The sequence below is a fragment of the Palaemon carinicauda genome, chromosome 6 (assembly GCF_036898095.1).
Source record: "Palaemon carinicauda isolate YSFRI2023 chromosome 6, ASM3689809v2, whole genome shotgun sequence".
NCBI classification, from domain to species: domain Eukaryota; kingdom Metazoa; phylum Arthropoda; class Malacostraca; order Decapoda; family Palaemonidae; genus Palaemon; species Palaemon carinicauda.
The window spans coordinates 152,618,288-152,642,676 of NC_090730.1; the positions used below are offsets into that span (position 1 = coordinate 152,618,288).

General features: G+C 43.0%; 1 long non-coding RNA gene across 1 annotated transcript in view; it reads left to right on the top strand.

The window, feature by feature from the left end:
• The window catches only part of LOC137642236 (uncharacterized), a 35,228-nt gene extending 14,406 nt beyond the window's left edge, over positions 1–20,822 (top strand). The window contains exons 2-5 of the long non-coding RNA XR_011044708.1: positions 1,815–1,965; positions 14,145–14,303; positions 18,417–18,613; positions 20,534–20,822. This is a non-coding gene — a long non-coding RNA (uncharacterized lncRNA). The remainder of the gene's footprint in view (positions 1–1,814; positions 1,966–14,144; positions 14,304–18,416; positions 18,614–20,533) is intronic.
• Positions 20,823–24,389: the final 3,567 nt, after the last annotated feature.

The window sequence follows — 24,389 nt, forward strand, 5'->3', positions numbered from 1 at the left end:
TTTTACAATGGAACAAATCAGGAATTTTTAAAGTAATTTGGTTTTCCTAACTATACAAACCTGAGTCCTTTAAACTAATAAACTACCTCAACCATCCCTCTGTGCTGGCTCGAACGGTCTAAAGTGAGCTATTCAGATTGGTGAGGGGGCTGGGTGCATCTCGCCTTCACTCTTCTTCAATCGTTTACCCACTCGTTAAACGTTGAGTCCAACGGTAGTCTCCAGCTCGCTCTGAATCTCCCTATTAAAGCCCTCAGGGTTATATAACTAAGAAAATTATGGAAACATTGTTATTATTCCACTTGAAAAATTACCTAAAAATTAGTTTAATTTGAATAGGTGCTAAGGGGCATTTTGTTGCTTTTTAAGCATTTGGCTTCATTGTGATAATTGATTAACTTCTGAAGATGAAAAGTGTTAAAGCATCACTTACATTTGTTGGTGTAAGAAAGATGAAAAGATTCTGTACCGGAAATTAACTCTCCTCTCTCTCTCTCTCTCTCTCTCTCTCTCTCTCTCTCTCTCTCTCTCTCTCTCTCTCTCTCTCTCTCTCTCTCTCTCTCTCTGGCAATGGATCCAATACATGTTCAACCAATCTCCGAAATTCTATTTGTTGATTTGGGTACTACTGGTTGGCCATTGTGTGGTTCTTATTGACCGTATTGGTCTTATTTTCGAAAGTAGGCCTTTGTGCCCACGTTGTTTTTTTATTCATTGGGTACTCTCTAAACTTGTCTAAAATTTAAATATTTGTTACTGAAGAGGGTGTTTATTTGCTATCTAAATTAGGAGTTTAGATTATTGTAGTTTTTGGATAGTTTTCTGTATGAGAAGTTTTATTTTATGGCAATTTCTCACAAACAACCGATAGTCATCCTTGCATGCAGAATTGGTTTCCTTACTTCTGGTTTATTTTAAGTTTTCCGGGATATTCCTTTTAAATATCTAGTCAGCAGGCTGTCCCCAGCCTCAACTTAGAAGTAAACTACACTAAACGTTCAAATAGTGCTTCTGTTTTGGCACATTGTCAGCCATTAGCTCATTTCTTTAATGATTTTAAACTGCATGCCGTCTAACACGGTCTTTCAGACTCCTTCTCGTAAGAAAACTAGTAAAACTTTATCCATAAGATTAACATAGAATAAACTGTATACAAATTTGAAATCCAGCTTCTCGTTTTCCGGTTTAAGTCCAGTATTTTTGGTGGTGGTAACCTGATGTAAAAAGTAGTATTACGTAGATAGTAAAGCAAATTGCTGATGGTTGAGAATGTTTTAAAAAAATCGGCACTGTGCATTTAATATGATTGATGAAAGATTATTAACGGGGATTAACTTTTGTATTTGCTCTTTACCTTCGGTGTTGGTTAATGCCAACGAATGGCTTGGTTATTAGCGTCTCATTAGAGGCCATTAAGGTTAACATTTAGAATAGTAATTTACTACTACAAACTTCCAGACACATGTCAATCTTATCATTAAGCATAAGAGAACACATTCGAATCTTTTTAGCATTGAGCAAATTAAAACCCAACAATCAACTTATGTAGCATAATATTTCCATACTTTAGTTTAGACAGAAGTTTAGGGTGGATGATTCCATGGGGAACGGAATTTTCCCAAAGTTATTCATTATTCGAAAACTACTGGAACTTTTTTTAAAGACTCGACTTTATGTTATATATGATTTTCGTGGTATTTTGTAATGTTATTGGTCTAAGACTCTGAGTAGTTCAGTTCAACGATATTTTAACAAATGAACTATGATGTAAGGAAAAAACTGACAGCGTAATAAAGATATTTTTTATTTTCCAGGAATTGTGGAAATTCTTCGAACGTTTTCTTATCAAGATAATTAAATAAATGGTGAATGACAACGCTTGAAGCATTTGAAGTCCTCCGAGATTCTGCTTATTTTCATGACTCCAAGAAAACGACTGCCTGCTCTGCGCCAAGATTTAAATAGGTAAAGGCTTTTTAGATATTCTGTTCGAAAGACATCATGCAGTAATAATGCTAATCAACAACCTTAAAGATTATTTGAAAGTTTGAAAGCAACGTTTTATGAGTGATGATATTTTCTGACTTAGGACCAGTCAAATTATGTTAATGATAGTTTCTCTTTACTGAAAACTAGGTACGGCTTAAGGCTGATTCGGACCCTTTTCTGGCTCTTTCGGATCTGTATTAAGGCTGATTAGGACCTTATGTAAACACCTGTTACTGAGCGTACATTTAATGGAAAATTAAAACAAAAGTTGACTGTATTAAGCAACTTAGGCCATCGTGGATGAGGAAAAATAACCCAAAGTAACCCATGCTTTACTCCTCCTTCATTTACACATATTAGGCTCTTACACACACACATACATATATATATATATATATATATATATATATATATATATATATATATATATATATATATATATATATATATACATATATACATAATCTATATATATATATATATATATATATATATATATATATATATATATATATATATATATAGATAGATAGATAGATAGATAGATAGATAGATAGATAGATAGATATAGGCACAATTAGTGGTCTATTAAAATTATTTTAACACTTAGGGGAAAAAAAGAAGCATCCAAATCAGTTCTATTGGGTCTTCCAACTCACCGAGAAGCCAGTCTTCTTGTTAAAGGACGATGTTTGTCTTTTGCTTAGGAACAAAATCAGGAATTTTAAAGTAATTTTTTGGGCTCAAGCCATGGCGTCCTGATGGAAGGTTCCTTGGGTAAATAACTACTAGATATTCCCAGAGAATTTAACCACAGGTTATCACAGAATTCTAACTTCTGGAGCGAGTATCCTAAAGGTTTCCCTTTAAGACATCGTATAACAACAGGGAACGCATGTATTAACGCGCCACATAGCTATCTGCACCCCACACAGAGTTAACACTTCGATGTGGAGGAGCGGAGAATAGCTGGGGAGCCGTTCCACAGCTAATCTCGTCCGTGGCTACTTTTGGTACTCGAAACGTAAACAAACGGGCGCCCTTGCTAAATGACGTCACGTCCGTCCTCATCCTTCGCATAGTAGCTTGCCTTACTAAGACGGATTTTCCCTGTGCTAATTTCATCGACTTGCATCTTCGCTATGTCTCTACCCTCGGCCTCGCCTTCTTCTGGAAAGTTGAGTACCAGGTTCCAGTATTGTTTAAATAAGCTCTGACCGTAAAGTAACTTTTACTTTTCGAGATATTTTGTTTTTTGGCAGAGCTGTGCTGCTACCGGACCCGCCATTTTATGGCTTCGCTGTTACTTTGCATGCATTATTTAGCTAGCCTGAACAGCTTATTCCGGCCTTATCAACTAATTGATACTATTAGTTATTTAGTCTTCATAGCTAGGTACTTTATATATCGTGTTTTGACGCTTATTAACGGTCATCGCCTGACCCCATACTAGATCGCTAGCTTAGCCCCTAGGCCAGAGCGCCTATCATCAGTGTTCATGCATGATATATTACAGTGATCCTAGGTTAAGTTATGAAGATAGTGGCATTATTTTATGATACTGTTTACTGTGATGCAAGTGTTTTTGCCTTCAGGGACCATATAGGGGATAGGTTTGATAGTGTGTCTTTCTAACCTAACCTAAATGTAGGACCCCTATATGCTCCCTTCACCCCCTGCCTTAGGGCATTCCCTCTGTGTAGCCTTGCTCCCCCTACCACGTAAGGGGATCAAGTTCATACCAGAGTACCTATCGCTTCTCTGTTCTCCCTAAGGGAATGATCCCCCCCTTAGGGTTGCGTCCGAGAATGAGGAACGGCCGGCCCTTCCTCAATTGCTGAGGTTAGGTTACCTGACCTTCCTTGCAATTGCGATACGTCCTCCAACCTTCCTAGCTTAGGGTGTAACATCCCTGCTCTAAGTTAGGCCTTGGGGGGAGCTAGTTCTGTGCCTTGCTTGAAACGGTACCCATGCACTGGTCTCAGCCAGGCTGCCTACCTTAGGCTAGGGAGCGTCCTCCCTTCCTTGGTGGCCGCTTTGGTACAGAGCCTCCCCTATGGAAGACCCTGCTTCTTCTCCCCTCCCCTCCTATCCCTTGTATGGCCTAGCCTATACTTAGGTTAGCCTATACCCATCTGTCCCCTGTCCCACAACTCCTCCTTAGGGTGGAGTGATAGGACTTTCTTGAGTCCCTGTGTGCAGTCCGCTCTGGTACATATACCCTTCATAGTGTCCTATGGGGTTAGCCACTGGATGCGTTTTGTCCGCAGGGGTTCTCCCCCCTCTTGGGTGTTCCCTAGCCCTCCCTTGGGCTACTCTGGCTCCCGGCCGCCTGCGGCCCACTGCCATTGGGTGATAGGGCTAGCCCCTATCATGGATACACCCATTCAGGTGGGATGCTTTGGGGTTCGTGTCCTTACCCCTACATCCCTCCTTCTGTCTTCTTTTACTGTCCCGGTGCTGGTCCCTTGCCGCCTCCACTGTCGGCGATACCGCCCTCCCCCTTGGTGACACATCCTTGTTCCCCCCCTGGCCGACAGCCCTCCGTGTGCCGGAGGGCTGCCGCCTCCCGTCGGTTTACAGCCGATGGCCTACCCTCATACCTCCTAGCTTCGGTCGTCCGTCCATCGGGCCGGCCCCCGGCGTGGCGGCATCCATTGCCGGCGGTCCGGTTTTACTATAGCTTATCCTTGTCACCAAGCCGGCAGCCTTCGACTGCCGGAGCCGCTGCCTCCTGCCGGCGTGCCTCCGCTGTGCCGGGGGTCGCCATCCTGGCATTACTCCTGACTTCTCTATATGTCTTCCCTAATGCCAGAAACTCTGCTGGAGCGGCCTCCGGCGTGCCGCCGGTCTGCCGGAGCATTCCGGAGGCGCCAAGAGACTTGCACCCCTTCTCCTAGCTATCAACACCATGCTGATAGCCCTACTTTGCAACCAGATGGTTTGACTACATAAATAGATAGGTATTGTCTTACCGTTCTATCAGTAGCCGTGCTGTCTTCTTGCATATCACAATTTTCCAGCATGCTTTGTGTATCTTAGCACGGCTGGTTGCCGGAAACCGTTACCCTATGGGGTCTTCTACATCCCCATTTAATGGTCTGAGTGGTCTCAGTTCCTTTTTTATATCTTAGGCAATTCCTACTAGAATTCCCTTTGCCTCCCTGGCAATCTATGAAGAATTCTGCCTTGTGTCCTCGGCCACAAACAAATTGCCTATGGATAAGGTTACGGTAACCAGCTGGGCGGGTTACACGAAGTATGTGTCTATCTACTTCATTTCCCGCTCCACTCTATAACATCACAATGTTAATAATCACTTCAGATTAAGTTGAAAATTAACCTTTTATTATTTAACTTTAGAATATAAGTCATTAGTATGACTTCCTCATACTCATGTTCTCTTTCTCTTACAGGAAGAGTTCGTGAAATGCGACCACGGCTTCTGTGGAGTGAAGCGCCCGCACTTCTACGGGCACACGGCGTGTAGGACCCACGCCCCTTGCGCCAACAAGAAAGGCGATCTGAAGTTTTGGGACCCGCAGAACTGTACAGTCTGCAAGGACCGCCTGGTCGAGGCGTTCAATAATCCTCCTTCAGCGGAGGTTAGGGACGCTTCTCGAGAGAAGCTACGCAAGTGGGTGCGTGGCTTCCAAAAGAACGCCACCGGACCATACCTTGCCACCGAAGACTTGAGGGCCTTGCTTTTCCCAAAGGCATCCCCAGACTCTGTGGTCCCCAAGGATCAGATCCCCACCGTCCAGATAACGGTGGAACCTGACGTAGTCATGGCTCAGTTCATGCACGAGTGCCGTTTGGATGCCGACAACGCGGAACGTATGTCGGAAGTGTCGGAGAACACGGAAAGGAACCTCATGGGCGAAGAACTGGACTATGAGGAAGACCAGGTGGAATACCCTGAGTCGGAGCAGGAGGTCGCTCCACCTTCCACCCCCACACCGACTCCTACACTGACGGATGTTTCTCTCCCGTCTACATCCGCTACCCCGGATCCCACCCCATCCAACACCCAGGAGATGTTTCGAATGCTCGAGGCTCTCATGGATAAGAAGCTCCGTGAGACACACGAGTTCTTCAAGTCCAACATGGGAAGTTCGAAGCAGCCGAAAAGGATTTCGGTTAAGGACCTCCCTGCATGCTCAGATTCCAACCCCTGGAGGTATGCCGAGCACATGCCAATTACAACGGGCAAGATCTTCATCAGCGAAAAGATCGGCTCGATTGTACTGGAAGAAGTGGAATTCTTCCCGAACTTTGAGGCTTATCCGGACTGTTACGTCCGACTTCGATCTGAACCTGCCTCTAAAGAAGAGACCGAACCAAAGGAGGTGATTGTGTTCGATCTCGCGAAGGCCCAGGCTATGCTGGCCAATTCAGTAAAAAGTAGGGGCTTTACCTGCTCGAAACTTCCGGCGCTTAGCAAGAAGCACCCTACCTACGTCGCACCAGACGATGCGACCCTCCCCTTCTTGGAAAAGGCCTTCACTGCGGTTCATAAAGCAGTGGAAGAAGGAAAACCTTGCCCTGCACTGGAGGAGTGCAGACCCTTCTCCCTGACTACTCCCCCCGATGTTAGACACTGGAAAGATGTCCAGCATACATTCGTGGTAGGAAAACTAGAACCTGACGTCGCTGGCCGTCAGTTTAACGAAGACCTCCCGAAACTTAATGACCATCTCCTTCGTTGGAAACATGACACGAAGGAAAGGCTCGCCGCATCCATGTCCCTCCAGGTACAGCTCGACGTCATGGCCGGTGACACTAGGGTCCCTGACTACTACATTGTTCTCGCCAAAACACATTTGGCGACCGTAGTAAAAGATCTGTACAGCTTCACGAAGGCTCGTAGAGCCTGTCGTGAATTCGTGTTCTCTAGTGCCACAGTGAGACACGAACCCCGGAGGCTGATTTCCTCCAACATCTGGGGTAAGCACCTCTTTCCCTCCTCCCTTGTGAAAGAGATCACCGACAAGGCCGCCACGGAGAACAGGAACCTTCTCCATAAGTGGGGCATGTCAAAGAAAAGAAAATCCTCTCAGGACGACGGCTCTCAACCTAAGAGGAAACCCACTAAGCAAAAACCTCAGCAACGTCAACAGAGACGGCAGTTTCCGGGATCCGCTACCCCCCAAGTGGCAGCTCAGCCACAGCAGACCTTTCAGCTGGTCACCCAACCGGTCTTGTCACAGTCGCCGGTTTTCACCCCTGCTTTCGAGCAACAATCAACTACCTTTCGTCCCAAAGGTAGAGGCTCAAACAGAGGTGCAGGCAGAGACTCATCTCGCCGTCCCTCCAGAGGAGGAAGGGGAGCTAGCGGCCGAGGCAGTAAACCCTCGGGAAACCAGAAGCAATGAAGTGCTTCCGGTGGGAGGAAGACTCCGCCAATTCCAGGATCGTTGGACCTTCGATCCCTGGGCACACAGCATCTTCAAGAAGGGTCTAGGCTGGAGCTGGACTCAACCACCCCCAACCTTCAAGCAGTTCTTCCAACAATCAACCCCCCTTCTGGAAGAATATGTCCTAGATCTCTTGAACAAGAAGGTGATAAGGAGGGTAAAGTCAACCAGGTTCCAAGGGAGACTGTTTTGCGTCCCCAAGAAGGACTCCGACAAACTCAGAGTCATTCTAGACTTATCCCCCCTCAACAAGTTCATAGCGAACAACACGTTCAAGATGCTGACTCTTCAACAGATAAGGACCCTTCTGCCTCAAGGGTCCTACACGGTCTCCTTAGACCTGGCGGATGCCTACTGGCATGTTCCAATGAACCACCACGCTTCCTCCTACCTAGGATTTTGACTCCAAAGGAAAAGCTACGCTTTCAGGGCCATGCCCTTCGGCCTCAATGTGGCCCCACGGATCTTCACAAAGCTGGCAGACGCCATCGTTCAACAGCTTCGCCTCCGCAGCGTCCAGGTGATGGCCTACCTCGACGACTGGCTGGTCTGGGCTCCATCGCCCGAAGATTGTCTAAGATCCTGCAACAAAGTTACCCAGTTCCTAGAACACCTGGGATTCAAGATAAACAGAAAGAAATCTCGCCTCTCTCCAGCTCAGAAGTTCCAATGGTTGGGAATCCAGTGGAATCTTCAGTCACACCGCCTTTCCATCCCCCAGAAGAAAAGGAAGGAAATAGCAGGGTCTGTCAAAAGACTACTGAAATCCAAACGGATCTCAAGACGTCAGCAGGAACGAGTTCTAGGCTCTCTACAGTTCGCCTCAGTGACAAACCCAGTGCTACGTGCACAGCTAAAGGATGCCGCGGGAGTCTGGAGACGTTCCGCATCCATCGCTCGAAGAGACCTCAAGAGACGGCTTCCGATCAGACTTCGGTTACTCCTAAAGCCGTGGTCGGAAGCAAAGGCCCTGAAAAGGTCCATCCCTCTTCAACACCCACCTCCATCACTCAACATCCACACGGACGCTTCGCTGGAGTGTTGGGGAGGTCACTCCCACCAAAAACAGGCTCAAGGAACATGGTCTCCCCTATTCAAGACGTTTCACATCAACATCTTGGAGACCATGGCGGTCCTTCTAACTCTGAAGAAACTTTCCCCGCCTCCCTCGATCCATATTCGTCTAACCCTGGACAACTCGGTGGTAGTTCGATGTCTCAATCGCCAAGGCTCAAGATCGCCCCAGATAAATCAGGTGCTTCTCCCAATCTTTCGTCTGGCAGAGAAGAAGAAATGGCACCTGTCTGCAGTTCAACTACAAGGATTCCGCAACGTGACGGCGGACGCTCTATCTCGAACAATCCCGATAGAGTCGGAATGGTCTCTAGACGCAAGATCCTTCTCCATCTCTCACCAAGTCCCAGAACTTCAGATCGATCTCTTCGCAACGAGCGACAACAATCAACTTCCTCGATATGTGGCCCCGTACAAGGACCCCAAGGCAGAAGCATTGGACGCCATGTCACTGGATTGGAACAGATGGTCCAGGATCTACCTGTTCCCTCCCACCAACCTTCTGCTAAAAGTCCTCTCCAAACTAAGAACCTTCAAAGGAACAGCGGCCCTAGTGGCTCCCAAGTGGCCCCGGAGCAACTGGTACCCCCTAGTCCTGGAGCTACAACCCACGCTGATCCCTCTCCCGGGCCCAGTTCTCTCCCAGCAAGTACAGAAGTCGACTGTCTTCGCTTCATCATCGAAAGTCAGGGACCTTCATCTCATGATTTTCTCTCCCTAGCCGTGAAGAAAAGGTTTGGGATCTCGAAGAAAAGTCTAGACTTCCTTGAGGAATACAAGACCGAATCCACACGACGGCAATACGAATCATCCTGGAGAAAATGGGGACTCATTCGTCAAGGCAAAAAATCCTACGAAAATCACCATCGATTTTTGCATGTCCTTCATTCACCTTCATGGACAGGGCTTAGCAGCCAACACGATTTCTACTTGCAAATCGGCCTTGACTAGACCTACTGTACGCCTTCCAGATTGATCTGACCAGCGACATCTTCAATAAACTGCCGAAGGCATGCGCTCGTCTACGCCCAGCACCCCCACAAAAACCTATCTCCTGGTCCCTGGACAAGGTGCTCCATTTTGCCTCCAACTTGGACAACGATTCGTGCCCTCTCAAGGATCTGACTCAAAAGGTTATATTTCTTTTTGCTCTTGCCTCAGGAGCCCGAGTCAGCGAAAAAGTGGCATTATAAAGGGACGAGGGTCACATTCTGTTCACAGACTCAGGAGACCTTACCCTCTTCCCGGATCCGACGTTTCTCGCTAAAAACGAACTACCCACCAAAAGATGGGGCCCTTGGAGAATCTGCCCCCTGAAAGAAGATGCCTCTCTATGTCCGGTAGAGAGCCTCAAGGTCTATCTTCGTAGAACTTCTGACTTTGGTGGAGGCCAACTCTTCAAAGGAGAAACATCGGGTAGCAACCTGTCACTGAAACAACTAAGAGCGAAAATCACCTACTTCATTCGCAGAGCGGATCCTGACAGTACACCCGCAGGTCATGATCCTAGAAAAGTCGCATCGTCTCTGAATTTCTTTCAGAGCATGAATTTCGAAAGCCTCAAGAGTTTCACAGGCTGGAAATCCTCGCGTGTTTTCTTCAAGCATTACGCGAAACAAGTGCATGAAGTCAAACATTTTGTGGTAGCTGCAGGTAGTGTTATGAAACCTGCACCTAACTCTGCATAGAACAGTGAGTTACTTGGGACTCTAACTCCTCGGGTGCCTATGTTGACCCTCGTGTGATACGTAGTGAATTCAGAGACACTTAGTGTTTTTTCATAGACTGTTCTTTCCCAAGGTGAAATGTCATAGTCGTCACATGAGTGCCGCATGCCTAGAGCATGATGTGTTTTTCCTTATTAAAGACTGATGTTCCTCTGGAACCTGTGCCTTCTAATAATTTGAAATTTTCTTTCAGATTCAAGAGCGAAGTCTTTCATTACTATGTACATTATAATTTATTGTAAATTACTTTTACATCCCTTATTGCATTTATTTACCATATTCTGCAATTGTGAAATAAAATTTCTATTTTATTACTTGTGCGTCTCAATCCGCTCCTACTTACACTATGAAATACATGGTTGTCATAGTTTCATTATCCCCTCCTTTTTTCTTTATAAAAATGTTGAAGATAATTGGTTCAATCCATATTATATACTCACCTATGCTATGTAATATTCCTAACTGAATACTTACTTGCGCTTTACCTTCGAGACCAGACCATTCTCTTTTCACAATATACAGTGCCTAACCACCACTTGTCTGTCATTGAGAATGTTCCTATATGAATATCAACCATTCTGTCTTGTCTCCGAGTTCTTCACGTTCTCCCCGCAAGGTGGGTAGCCCTTCAAGAACCACTTTGATCCTCAGCATGGTCCGTTGGGACTTCTCTGCCAAGGGTGGCAGGAAGCTTCAGCCCCACGGAACCTCTATCAAGATTACCATGCTTACTTTTTCAAAGCCCTCGGCACTTACACTACAAGGGGAAAATCTACCACGATACATTGATTCTCTGGTATTCTTCCATCAGGACGCCATGGCTTGAGCCCAAAAAACGGATTTTGAGCGAAGCGAAAAATCTATTTTTGGGTGAGATAGCCATGGCGTCCTGATGGACCCTCCCTGCTACTTCGTCCAGCCTTTCAGGTCCCACCCTGTTCTGCTGTATCATGGTGATCGGCAAGCAACTGGCTTCAGGATGAGGACGGACGTGACGTCATTAGCAATGGCGCCCGTTTGTTTACGTTTCGAGTACCAAAAGTAGCCACGGACGAGATTAGCTGTGGAACGGCTCCCCAGCTATTCTCCGCTCCTCCACATCGAAGTGTTAACTCTGTGTGGGGTGCAGATAGCTATGTGACGCGTTAATACATGCGTCCCCTGTTGTTATACGATGTCTTAAAGGGAAACCTTTAGGATACTCGCTCCAGAAGTTAGAATTCTGTGATAACCTGTGGTTAAATTCTCTGGGAATATCTAGTAGTTATTTACCCAAGGAAGCTACCAAAAAGGAACCTTCCATCAGGACGCCATGGCTATCTCACCCAAAAATAGATTTTTCGCTTCGCTCAAAATCCGTTTTTTCCTAGCTACGCAAACCCGATTCCTTTAAGCTAATTAACCATATTACTAACCCTCTCTCCTGGCTCGAAAGGTCAAAATTGAGCTATTCAGACTGGTGAGAGAGTTTGGGCTCTATATTGAGACGGCAGTGGTTTGGGGCATCTCGCCCTCACTCTTCTTCAATCGTTTAACCACTTGTTAAACGATTCTAACGAGAGTTTCCAGTTCGCTCCGAATCTCGCTATTAAAGCACTCTGGGTTCTAGACCTAGGAAAAAACTATTTATTTTTAAAAGTTACTGATATTCCACTTGGAAAATAACCTTGATTATTTTAATTTGAATGGCTGTTAAGAAGCATTTTGTTGTTTAATTAAACATTTGTCTTCATAATGGTCGATGGATTAACTTCTATATATGAAGTGTTAAAGCATCGTTATATTTGTTGGTGTAAGAAAGATGTAAAGATTCCATACCGGAAATTCTCTCTCTCTCTCTCTCTCTCTCTCTCTCTCTCTCTCTCTCTCTCTCTCTCTCGGGCAATGGATCCAATACATGTTCAACCAATCTCCGAAAATCTATTTTTTTTCTTTTATTATGAAAATACAATTACATTTTCTTAACATACATTTTTTCCTTTTATAAAGAAATATTTCCTTAACAAATTATATTTTACATTTTTGTATATACATTATAACATCTAATATATGATAAAATTACATTTTTATTTTATTATTTTTCTAAATATGTTTTTAAGTTAGAAACATACTGATTTGTGAAAATATTTTTAACATGATTCTTATATCCAATAATATTGACATTAAATGTATTTAACAGTTTAATCTTTATACATTTAATAATTTGCTGTTCACCACTTATTCCCAATTGTCTTGCCATCCAGATACTTGAAATAAAATCTGCTATTATTACCATTGCTGTATTTTCATCTCTATTTGTTGATTTTGGTACTACCGGTTGGCCATTGTGTAGTTTTTATTGATCGTATTGGTCTTTCTTTCGAAAGTAGGCCTTTGTGCCCACGTTGTTGTCGATCTCGTTGGACCGTTAAACTTATCACAGGAAGTATTTCATCACGAAATCTAGTCATCAAAATATCTTATAATATTAATTTTTGCTGAGATAGTATTGTAATTCTTAACCAGATAATGAAGAAAACTGAACTTTTGCAAAGCAAGCTAATGCTGAATGGTGCTCTTTCGCCGGCCAGTGGTGCCAAGTGACGTCACAAAACTTACCCCCACCTAACGCTTACCCCTCACATTCTTGCCTAGGAGGATTTTTCCTCCAAGATTCTTTTTCACCCCCAATTTACCTGCGCGTGGGTTAACTTCCTATTCTATAGTCCTTGCCTTTGTGCCCACGTTGTTGTCGATCTCGTTGGGCAGTTAAACTTATGCAATTATTTTTTATAAAATCATTGGTTTTTATTTATTGGGTACTCTCAAAATTTGTCTGAAATTGAAATATTCGTTACTGGAAAGAGAGTTTATTTGCTATCTAAATTAGGAGTTTAGATTATTGTAGTTCTTGGATAATTTTCTGTATGAGACATTTTGTTTTATGGTAATTTCCCACATACAACAAATAGTCATCCTTGCATTGTGAATTGATTCCCTAACTTCTCTGGCTTAAATCATATAATACCATTATTTTCTATTGCTCTCTACCTCTCCTGGAAGTGGATCAGCGAATAAAAGTTGGCCGGGAGATTCCTATTAAATATGTAGTCACCAAGCTGTCCCCAGCCTCAGCTTAGAAGTAAACTATACTTAGCGTTTTAAATAGTACTTCGTTTTTTGTGACATTGCCAGCTATTAGCTCATTCTCTTAATTTTAAACTGCATGCCGTTTAACACTGTCTCTTAGATTCCTTCTCTCAAGAAAACTGGTAAAACTTTATCCTAGAATAAACTATACAAATTTTAAATCCAATTTTCGTTGTCCGGTTGAAGTTCAGAATTTTTTGGTGGTGGTAAACTGATGCAAAAAGCAGTGTTGCACTGATATTAATACTAATTGCCGATGGTTCAATTAAAAAAAATGCAGTTGGCACTTGATTTGATTGATGAAAGATTATTAACGGTGATTAGCTTTTGTATTTTCGCCTTACCTTCGGTGTCTGTTATTACCAACGGATAGCTTGGTTATTAGCGTCTTATTAGAGGCCATTGGGGTTAACATTTAAACGTAATTTACTACTACATACTTACTGACACAAGTCTGTATCTTATCATTAAGCATATGAAAACACATTTTAATCTTCTTAGATTTGAGCAAATTAAAACCCAACAGTCAACTTGTGTAGCATAATATTTCCATACTTTACTTTAGACAGAAGTTTATGGGTAGATGATTCCACGGGGAACTGAATTTTCCCAAAGTTATTCATTATTCTAAAACTACTGGAACTTTTTTTTTAAAGACACTTGACTCGGTATGTGATATAAGATTTTCGTGGTATTTTGAAATGTTATTGGTCTATACAGTTCAGTTTAGAGAGATTTTAACAAATGTACTATGATGTAAGGAAAAAAAAAACTGACATAGCGTGATAAGATATTTATTGTTTTCCAGGAATTGTGGAAATGCGTCGAACGTTTTCTTATCAAGAAAATTAAATAAATGGCGATTGACTTGCTCATGACAACGCTTTAAGCATTTGAAGTCTTCTGAGATTCTGCTTATTTTCATGACCAGAAAATGCGTGCCTACTATGCACAGAGATTGAAACAGGTAAGGGTTTTTTTTTTTTTAAGATATTTTGTTCGAAAGAGACAGATAGTAAGAACACTAATCAACTAACTTCAATATTACTTGGATTTAAAAAAAAAAAAGAAATAGTTTTTGACAGGATATCATCCGTGTTAGGTTCAGTCAAATTATGTTAATGATAGTTTTCTCTTTATTTAAAACCGTGCAATCCTGTTAGCCTCTCGCGGTCATGCAGAACGTTTAAGTAATTCAGTCCCTTACTGGAACAGCTCTAATGCTAATTTATTTAGATAAGCTGTTTGAAGGAAGTTTTTTTTCCCATTCGGTTTAATGTTGCGTACTTATATTTTGGAAATTGAATGTTTAGTGTTAAAACCATAGGTAAATTAAATAGTATGTTATATTATTCTCTCTCTCTCTCTCTCTCTCTCTCTCTCTCTCTCTCTCTCTCTCTCTCTCTCTCTCTCTCTCTCTCTCTCTCATATATATGTATATATATATATATATATATATATATATATATATATATATATATATATATATATATATATATATATATATATATATATATATATATATAGTCTTTTAATTATGTTAAACTTTTATTTCAAATCATTGCTTATTTAGAATTGTTAGCTACCGTTGTTAGGACCCAATTAATTCGAATATCCCAAATTATGCTAACCATTTAGTCTAGGTATTACTGCCGTCTGAAGTTAATACATTGTTGTTCAGCTGATATCCGATATATATTTGTCCTAATTGTCCTTGTCAGCTACTTAATACTTTTTGGAAACTTTTGCCCTTTAAGCTGTATAGTTATTGCCGTTAGAGAGTTGTTCAACATTCTGGAATAAGGTCGGGTTTTTAACTTCTCATCCTTGTTTATTTTTAATAGAAAAAAAAATATCCAATAATCCTGCTTTTACCAAATCAGTATTGCTTCTAGTCAAATATCTACTGTTAAATGTTTGGCAACAGTTATTCCAGGATTTTTAACGTTTTGAAAACATTGACGTAAAGGAGGGATTTTACGGTCACCAACCCGTAAAAAATAATAACAAAGTATGGTAAAATTACGATCGCCAGTATTTTATTGAAATACGGCTGAGAACAGTATATTTGTTTACGGAGAATTTCCGATAAAAATTACGGTTTTTAACTGTGTACAGTAAATCTTTACATATCCGTTTCAAAGTTTCCTTCGAGAAATAGCTTTCGACTAAATATTCACACCATGGAGACTCAGTTTACCTACTTAAAGTTGTGCCTTAAGAGGTTTTACTGTAAGGTTAATTTCATTGTCTGTGCTTCTAGAGCTCTGTTGCGATCATATTGCTATCGTCCATTTTAGGGGGCATAAAAGGAATCTTGTAATATGTAATACTTGTGCCGCTTCGAAAGTTATTACATATTCCTCGTGCTATTTTGGGTGTTGAATGTGCTCAGTGATTTCTCATTAGCTTGCTGTTTCATTAAAATTATTTTGAAGGGTCAATATCGTTTTCATTTCTAGAAATTGCAGGAACAAACCGTTTTCAATATTAACGTTGAGCCTACTTCAGCATGTCAAATTTTCCCCCAACACAGCATTTTAGCAGTATTTATCCCGACACTCATATTTCAGTTATTTTTACTTGAAGAAAACACGGGTGTTCTTCATCTTTTGCATTATTTTTCATATTGGCGAGAATTTAATGGAAGAAATGATTGAGATTACATTTAAAAATTTGATATTTCGACGCTTGTATATTCGTAGGATTTTTCAAGGTTAAGGTATACGTAATTTGATATTTTTATTGTCAAATAGTATCTGTACTTTCTCATTCGATTTAGCCTCTCTCTCTCTCTCTCTCTCTCTCTCTCTCTCTCTCTCTCTCTCTCTCTCTCTCTCTCTCTCTCTCTCTCTCTCTCTCTCTCTGTGTGCTTAGACTATTTTGTGTTAACTGTATTCCCTTCCTCTTTCATTTGTTCACTTTCTAATCACTAAAGTTAATTATCCCTTAATTTACTCTTCTAAACTGCTGCTTCCCAACTTTGCTCTCCTAACACACACTTACCTTTTATAGTTGCTGGACCATTGGCTCAAATTCTATATCAATTTCATTCTTCTCTCCTGGTTACAACTTCATCCTCTGACCACTCCTCCCATCTTTCTAGCCATCCCTCTTCTAAATAATATTGTCTCCTAACCATCCTTCTAATTTAACCTTTCTCCTACCTTATTCTCTCTTCCAATATCCCATTCTTTAAACTTTTCCTCTCATCCTTATCCTTTCAACTTGTAATGTTCTCTTCGATCTTATACTCTTTCTAGCAATCAGTCTTCTAACGTTTCCTCTTAAGTAACCCCCCCCCCCCCATTTTAGCCATCTTTTAACTTATCCCCTCTCTTCCTCTAACTTTCCATCTATATTATCAGTGTTCTGCAAACTGTTCACTCTTCGTATAACCAAACTTCTCTTTTTCTAGCCATCCCTATCATAAATTATATTCTTTTTGTAGTTATCCCTCCCTCTTTTATCATGCCATCTCTTCAAATATATTTTCTTTCTCTCACCATCTCTCTTCTAAAATAATTTAAACTTTTCTTCCACTCCATCCTTTCGCTCTAACCATCCCTTTTCTAGTTTCCTCTTTATCCTCTCTTCTTCTAACCACTGCCCCCTCCCCCCTCAACCATATTGTCTTCTTTTCTACCCACCCCTCTTCTCTATACACCCCCTTTCCTCTCTTAATTTGTCCTACTCTTTTAGTCATCCTCTTTAAATTAAAATCATCCTTTCCTTTACCTTATCCTAGTTTTTTCTAGCCATCTTTCAAACTTCTCGTCTATTCCTTAACATTTCTTGTCATCCTTCGTGCCATTTTTAATGCAACTTCTCTTCTTTTAACCATCCCTCTTCTACCGTATCCTCCTATTCTATTTATTTTGCAAACCAACCTTCTTGCATTTCTGTTCCTTTAATCATCCTTTTTTGAATTTTCTTTAACACATCTCTTTCTAACCATTAATCTTCTAACTTACCACATTGAAAATATACAGGTGTAACAAATACACAAAGTAGTCTTAAGGGTTAAATTATCTGTTTTGAAAATTAATTTTATTTGTAAAGAAAATTTGTTAGCACAACCTTAGCATACGGTTTTGTCACAAGACAATACCATCTCAACTTGAAGGGTATGGGTATTCTCGTTGGAAGTTTCGAATTAAACGAAAAAGTAGAAGACTTGGATTGAAACTTGTACAAGACTATCTCGTCACTTAATTTGAAAAGTATTTTATTTAAAAGTGACATGATTTTAGCGTAAGAGATCACAAGGCTTTTTGGAACACTGTATACTATACGTCGAATGAACGTTCATAAAATAGTCAGACATTGAGGGAATCACTTGAGATTAATATTAAAAGCATTTCGATTACCATTCTTATTGAATTATAGTATTAAATGTATAGGGTTCTTCATAGGCTTTTTATATTATAGGGTACTTCATAGATTTATTTTAGTTTTGCCTATGTTAAAATTGTGTAGCTCTGCAGTGATAGATACAATAGGTGTAAGTTCAGTATTATGAGTTATGATCGAGTTATCTGGCATCCTGACATCTAAGGTCATTGATGAATAAGTTCAGTATAAGATTTATGTTCTTACAATAGGTTTCCTGAGATCAGGTTTACACGGAGATTTAGCAAATTGAGGAATGGCCTCAAGACATGGTGTTGACTGCTTGAAATTGCACGTAAACTTACAGTATAGGTTTCATCTGTGTTGTAAGTGTAAGAAATAGTTTTGAGAATTAGATTAAATACCTGTAACACTGTAAAATGTAATATTAGAATGTTGTATTTAATTTATACCCATGTAATGCTTTAATATATTTTTAGTACTTTTAAGAACAAAATCCAATAAAAAAGCATAAAAAAAAAAAATATTGGTGATAAGCAACTTAATTTCAATAGAAGACAAATTAAGACGAAAAACTTATATGATGTGCTAAGTCTCAACAGAAGGTAAACATTGGCTCCCCTCTCTGGAATGCTGTAATGTTTTCTTTTAGTTTAGTCCAGTCCATAGTAATGTACTTTCTCTGGTATTTAAATCTTATTTTATCTTCACTATGTACTTTCATCAGGCTGTGATATTGAGGACTACTGATCCGGTCTTCAGGCTGTGATTTTGAAGACTATTATTCGGATCTCCAGGCTGTGATTTTGAAGACTATCATTTGGATCTCCAGGCTGTGATTTTGAAGACTATTCTTCCGGTCTTCAGGCTGTGATTTTGAGGACTGCTGATCTGTTCTGCAGACCCATTATCCAGGCGGCAATTGTGAGAACAATAGGTTATTAGTCTGATGTCTAATCTGTGCTTTAAGTTTGTGACTGCAAGTTTTATGTTTAGAATATTGTCATTAACACCTTCTTTGTATTAAGGGCATGATGTTGTTGGCTAAAGATTAGTGTAAAGATGGGTGTGATTTCGAGACAAATAGGCTACTTAAATATTACTTAGAGATTAGGAGTTTTTCATTTTAGGCATTTTCAATTAGGCTACTTATCTATTATTTTTAGAGATTTGGAGTTTTTCATTTTAGGTATTTCCAATTAGGCTATTCAACTATTACTTTCAGAGATTTGGAGTTTTTCATTGAAGTTATTTATAAAGGATAAGAAAGTTTAGATTTAAGGTGTCTTGCTACATTGTTATTTAGGGTGGAGTTTTTCATTGAAGTTATTTATAAAGGATAAGAAAGTTTAGATTTAAGGTGTCTTGCTACATTGTTATTTAGGGTGGAATGTTCTGGGTTAATTAGTTTTCTTTTATCTTTGCCATTGCATGATTAGACCCTAGAGTTTTAAAACTAGAAATTACTACAATAAGTATTTTTTTTTTTTTTGGAAAAAAACAGAATGAATAGTTCGAATTTAGGGTTTGAAAAGCTAATATTTTTTAGGCATCACTCGTTTTGGAATGTACAGCAGGAGTAATTTATAAATTAAATATCTTTTGCAAGCAACTTGATGTTGTTTTTAGACTTCCATAGTTTTTTTTTTTCTTGTATTTTAGCCGTATTTTTTAAGTAGATATTTTTAGAATATTTCGTCAGTCATATTTGGGGTATATCAGGAATTTAGACATTTTTTGCCGTGTATAGGAGGTTAGTAAAAAGTTTAGTCAAGGTGTAAAATATATTTATTTGTATTTAAAACTTCCAGTGAGATTTTAGAATGGTATTGTTTACAATTTAGTGCATTTCAGTTGCATCACATTTAACTATCTAAAAAAAATGTCTGTATTTAACGTGAATATTATCGAAACTACTTTTTACTTTACATAAAAAACCTTTTGCAGGAAAGTAGTTATATACAGGAACAAGACTAAAAACTTCTCTATCACATAAAGAGCTGGGAACTTATCAAATTAAGCAAACCAACAGTACAGGTGATGGTTACAAACTTAGAAGATACATTAGTAACGGGGTAAAGGTGGCTCTGAGCACTGTTGTGGTCATGCACGAAGCATGAGCCTACCTGGATAACAAAACACCAGACAGGGTGGGTACCAAAAGGTGATAAAAGAATTAGAACAAGGATGGTCACCAGAATGCGGATAAAAAGTCTGAAGTAAGGGGTCATGAGCACTGGGGTAGTCATCTACTAAAGAAGCCAGGGGGAAGATTAAGTAGAAAAGGGATGGTTACAGGAGGCAAAATAGAGGAGAGGTTAGAAAAAATGAATGGGGTACAAGACAGTAGGAGTTGCCATGATCATTGGGATGGTATCCTCAAAAGCAGGTCAGGGATAGTTAGTAATATGGGTAGTTAAAATAATTCACATTTCAGTGGTTAATTTTAGGAAAAGGAATGGTTAAAAGAATGAATTCACAAAATATTTTAAAAGTGAAACCCCATATCACACTGTTCTCTTCTATTTTCTAGAGGAGAAGACAACTAAGAGGGTTGGATGAAAGGAAGTCGAAGGGAAATGAGTTAGAACGGCGATTAGAGTAGACAGAGTAGAAGAATGAGATTACAAGCGACTACGAAGAGTGAATAGAATGGAGAAGAGGGATTTGGAAAGTGGTTAGTGATTAGAAAAGTGAATGGAAGTTATTAAAATGAATGGAAATTATTTGAGATTGTGTGTGATTCGAGCTTAGAAGAGGGATTAGAGACAAATGAATATAGGGGATTTGAGATGAAAAGGATTCTTTTCCAAAAGGAGATTAATTAAGATGCATTCATTTCAGAAGGATTCAAAGATTAAAGGAAGAGAGGAATTTGACATAGTAGAAGAGGAGAGGCACTTGAGATTAGAAGGGGTGTTTGAGACTGACATTAGCAGAGATTTGAAAAGAGAAGAGGAGGGCTTCGAAATAGAGACCAATAGAGAGGAAGGACTAAGACCAGCAGAGAGGAACGACTATGAGACAGAGATTGAGAGACCAGCAGAGAGGAGGACTGCCAGATTGAGAGACCAGCAGAGAGGAGGACTGCCAGATTGAGAGACCAGCAGAAAAGGAGAAGACGAGGGCTTCGAGATTAAGATACCAAGCAGAGAGGAAGGCTACAAGATTGAGAGACCATCAGAGAGGGGGCCAAATTGAGAGTTTAGTTAAGTAGAGGAGGTTTTCAACTTCGAGATAGGGAGACCAGCAGAGAGGGCGACAAGACTGAGAGGAGGGCTTCCAGATTGGGAGTCCAGCAGCAGGGACGAGGGCTTCCAGATTGGGAGTCCAGCAGCAGGGACGAGGGCTTCCAGATTGGGAGTCCAGCAGCAGGGACGAGGGCTTCCAGATTGGGAGTCCAGCAGCAGGGACGAGGGCTTCCAGATTGGGAGTCCAGCAGCAGGGACGAGGGCTTCCAGATTGGGAGTCCAGCAGCAGGGACGAGGGCTTCCAGATTGGGAGTCCAGCAGCAGGGACGAGGGCTTCCAGATTGGGAGTCCAGCAGCAGGGACGAGGGCTTCCAGATTGGGAGTCCAGCAGCAGGGACGAGGGCTTCCAGATTGGGAGTCCAGCAGCAGGGACGAGGGCTTCCAGATTGGGAGTCCAGCAGCAGGGACGAGGGCTTCCAGATTGGGAGTCCAGCAGCAGGGACGAGGGCTTCCAGATTGGGAGTCCAGCAGCAGGGACGAGGGCTTCCAGATTGGGAGTCCAGCAGCAGGGACGAGGGCTTCCAGATTGGGAGTCCAGCAGCAGAGACGAGGGCTTCCAGATTGGGAGTCCAGCAGCAGAGACGAGGGCTTCCAGATTGGGAGTCCAGCAGCAGAGACGAGGGCTTCCAGATTGGGAGTCCAGCAGCAGAGACGAGGGCTTCCAGATTGGGAGTCCAGCAGCAGAGACGAGGGCTTCCAGATTGGGAGTCCAGCAGCAGAGACGAGGGCTTCCAGATTGGGAGTCCAGCAGCAGAGACGAGGGCTTCCAGATTGGGAGTCCAGCAGCAGTGACGAGGGCTTCCAGATTGGGAGTCCAGCAGCAGTGACGAGGGCTTCCAGATTGGGAGTCCAGCAGCAGTGACGAGGGCTTCCTGATTGGGAGTCCAGCAGCAGTGACGAGGGCTTCCTGATTGGGAGTCCAGCAGCAGAGAGGAGGCCTTCCTGATTGAGAGTCCAGCAGCAGAGAGGAGGCCTTCCTGATTGAGAGTCCAGCAGCAGAGAGGAGGCCTTCCTGATTAAGAGTCCAGCAGCAGAGAGGAGGCCTTCCTGATTGAGAGTCCAGCAGCAGAGAGGAGGCCTTCCTGATTGAGAGTCCAGCAGCAGAGAGGAGGCCTTCCTGATTGAGAGTCCAGCAGCAGAGAGGAGGCCTTCCTGATTGAGAGTCCAGCAGCAGAGAGGAGGCCTTCCTGATTGAGAGTCAGTCCAGCAGAGACGAGGCCTTCCAGATTCAGTGATCAGCAGACAGGAAGGTTCCCAGATTGAGAGGAGTCTAGTAGAGAAGAGGAGGGCTTCGACTTCAAGATTGAGAGCCCAGCAGAGGGGGTTGCATCAAATTGAGAGTCCAGCAGGAGAGAGGAGGCCTTCCAAATTGAGAGTCCAGCAGGAGAGAGGAGGCCTTCCAGATTGAGAGTCCAGCAGGAGAGAGGAGGCCTTCCAGATTGCGTGTCCAGCAGCTAAGGGCTTCTAGATTGAGAGTCCAGCAGAGACGAAGGCTTCGACATTGAGAGTCCAGCAGAGGCGAGGGCTTCGACATTGAGTGTCCAGCAGAGGCGAGGCCTTCCAGATTGAGTGTCCAGCAGAGGCGAGGCCTTCCAGATTGAGTGTCCAGCAGAGGCGAGGCCTTCCAGATTGAGTGTCCAGCAGAGGCGAGGCCTTCCAGATTGAGTGTCCAGCAGAGGCGAGGCCTTCCAGATTGAGTGTCCAGCAGAGGCGAGGCCTTCCAGATTGAGTGTCCAGCAGAGGCGAGGCCTTCCAGATTGAGTGTCCAGCAGAGGCGAGGCCTTCCAGATTGAGTGTCCAGCAGAGGCGAGGCCTTCCAGATTGAGAGTCCAGCAGAGGCGAGGCCTTCCAGATTGAGAGTCCAGCAGAGGCGAGGCCTTCCAGATTGAGAGTCCAGCAGAGGCGAGGCCTTCCAGATTGAGAGTCCAGCAGAGGCGAGGCCTTCCAGATTGAGAGTCCAGCAGAGGCGAGGCCTTCCAGATTGAGTGTCCAGCAGAGGCGAGGCCTTCCAGATTGAGTGTCCAGCAGAGGCGAGGCCTTCCAGATTGAGAGTCCAGCAGAGGCGAGGCCTTCCAGATTGAGAGTCCAGCAGAGGCGAGGCCTTCCAGATTGAGAGTCCAGCAGAGGCGAGGCCTTCCAGATTGAGAGTCCAGCAGAGGCGAGGCCTTCCAGATTGAGAGTCCAGCAGAGGCGAGGCCTTCCAGATTGAGAGTCCAGCAGAGGCGAGGCCTTCCAGATTGCGTGTCCAGCAGATAAGGGCTTCGACATTGAGAGTCCAGCAGAGACGAGGGCTTCGACATTGAGAGTCCAGCAGAGGCGAGGGCTTCGACATTGAGTGTCCAGCAGAGGCGAGGCCTTCGACATTGAGTGTCCAGCAGAGGCGAGGCCTTCGACATTGAGTGTCCAGCAGAGGCGAGGCCTTCGACATTGAGTGTCCAGCAGAGGCGAGGCCTTCCAGATTGAGTGTCCAGCAGAGGCGAGGCCTTCCAGATTGAGTGTCCAGCAGAGGCGAGGCCTTCCAGATTGAGAGTCCAGCAGAGGCGAGGCCTTCCAGATTGAGAGTCCAGCAGAGGCGAGGCCTTCCAGATTGAGAGTCCAGCAGAGGCGAGGCCTTCCAGATTGAGAGTCCAGCAGAGGCGAGGCCTTCCAGATTGAGAGTCCAGCAAGAGGCGAGGCCTTCCAGATTGAGAGTCCAGCAAGAGGCGAGGCCTTCCAGATTGAGAGTCCAGCAAGAGGCGAGGCCTTCCAGATTGAGAGTCCAGCAAGAGGCGAGGCCTTCCAGATTGAGAGTCCAGCAAGAGGCGAGGCCTTCCAGATTGAGAGTCCAGCAAGAGGCGAGGCCTTCCAGATTGAGAGTCCAGCAGAGGCGAGGCCTTCCAGATTGAGAGTCCAGCAAGAGGCGAGGCCTTCCAGATTGAGAGTCCAGCAAGAGGCGAGGCCTTCCAGATTGAGAGTCCAGCAAGAGGCGAGGCCTTCCAGATTGAGAGTCCAGCAAGAGGCGAGGCCTTCCAGATTGAGAGTCCAGCAAGAGGCGAGGCCTTCCAGATTGAGAGTCCAGCAAGAGGCAAGGCCTTCCAGATTGAGAGTCCAGCAAGAGGCAAGGCCTTCCAGATTGAGAGTCCAGCAAGAGGCAAGGCCTTCCAGATTGAGAGTCCAGCAGAGACGAGGCCTTCCAGATTGAGAGTCCAGCAGACAGGAGGCCTTCCAGATTGAGAGACCAGCAGACAGGAGGGCTTCCAGATTGAGTGATCAGCCTACAGGAGGGTTCCCAGATTGAGAGGAGTCTAGTAGAGAGGAGGAGGGCTTCGACTTCGAGATTGAGAGACCAGCAGAGTGTGTTGCATCAAATGGAGAGACCAGCGGAGAGGGTTGCATCGAGATGGAGAGACAAGCAGAGAGGAGGGCTTCCAGATTGAGAGACCAGCAGACAGGAGGGCTTCCAGATTGAG